Source organism: Penaeus monodon, chromosome 41 (genome assembly GCF_015228065.2).
Source record: "Penaeus monodon isolate SGIC_2016 chromosome 41, NSTDA_Pmon_1, whole genome shotgun sequence".
Classification (NCBI taxonomy): domain Eukaryota; kingdom Metazoa; phylum Arthropoda; class Malacostraca; order Decapoda; family Penaeidae; genus Penaeus; species Penaeus monodon.
The window spans coordinates 21,199,201-21,200,692 of NC_051426.1; the positions used below are offsets into that span (position 1 = coordinate 21,199,201).

The window sequence follows — 1,492 nt, forward strand, 5'->3', positions numbered from 1 at the left end:
AATAGAAACTTTTTCCAGTCTTTTTCTGGGTAGCATTATGAATTTACAAGATTTTAAAATCTACAATAGTCAAATCCTGCTGCAACTTTCTGGTCGAGAGATGTTCACATTCAACCCAAATCTTCTGACTGGTGGAGATGATGGAAGAAGGTGACGAGTCTTTCGATGTCCATAATCTGGGCAAAGATCCGGAGAATGAAGAGGAGGAGCGCTTTGAGGTGAGGTTATTGGCTCAGGCTATCACATCCAGCTAGATATCAGTTTCTAACAGCACATTTGAGATACCATTATGAATTATGTTGGCCTTCATAAAATGTCTTGTCTAAAAAGGAGGCTATTACTCATCAAAGTTCTGTTATGTTGTTAAGTTAATGTTTTTCTAATCACTGACCATTTATTTTCCTTTCTTTATTTCTTTATCACCCCCTCCCCCCTTATTAGACTAGTTCATATCAAGAGAGTCTAATGCATCATTTCTTCCCCCAGTTTAAGGAAATTGACATGAACTCCTTGATGTCAGAATACCAAGAGATTGACACGACAGCTTCAATGTCAGTTGCCAAACCAGACAGACTACAGCAGCTGCAGGATGAAGTGGCTTTAGCTGAAAGTAAGTAATTGTGTCTCTTTCTGTTTTATTTAATAGGTAACATTTTCCCAGGCAAAGTGGATTGAAGTGAGTGATCTGTTTTACATTATTGGGAATTTGACTTATATTTTGAGAGATAAAATAGTCTCTGAAAGTTTTTTTGAAAAGTATTCTTTCTCTCTCTCTCCTCTCTCTCTTACAAGCTGAAGCCAATGTTGTCGCAGAAGAAAATGCAGAGGATGCCACAGCTGGTGCAACGGTGGCGGCGGCATCAGTCGACATAGATGAAGAACACTTTGGTGGAGATGATGAGGATTTATGGGCCTTGTGTTATTGGGTAAAGGATCTTTCACATTTGTTAAAGCAACCTTTGGTGTTTTTGGTGATCATTCTCTGGCCTAAGAACTAAGATTATTATGTGAAGGATATATATATATATGAATGATATATAATATATATATATATATATATATATATGATAATATATATAGATATTATGTATGTATGTATATATATATATATATATATGTGTGTGTGTGTGTGTGTGTGTGTGTGTGTGTGTGTGTGTGTGTGTATGTATGTATGTATATTCTTTACTGCTAGTACTGTATTTGAAATTCAGTGGAATATTCTGATAGAGTGAGGCTTTTTTTTACTTGCTAGTAAATCCACAGAACACCCATTGTTTGTTAATAACAGCATGTAATTGCAGAAGAGGAAGTAAAGTAGGGGGGATGAGATGTGCTGGGAAGGCGTGGAAAGAAAGGGTGTAGGGGAAAGAAGAGTAGGATAATGGATGGATGTCAGCAGTCCCTTTGAATGTAGAGGGAATGGGAGCAGAGACTGGAGGATGTGTGAGATAGGTATGTTATTTTGGGTCATGATTAGACATGTTTAAGGGGC

At 37.2% G+C, this 1,492-nt stretch overlaps 1 long non-coding RNA gene across 1 annotated transcript; it reads left to right on the plus strand.

Moving 5' to 3' along the window:
* Positions 1–138: 138 nt before the first annotated feature.
* On the plus strand, positions 139–811 carry LOC119598542. The gene is made up of 3 exons (XR_005230973.1): positions 139–218; positions 487–610; positions 793–811. It is a non-coding gene; the product is annotated as an uncharacterized LOC119598542 (long non-coding RNA).
* The last annotated feature ends 681 nt before the right edge of the window (positions 812–1,492 follow it).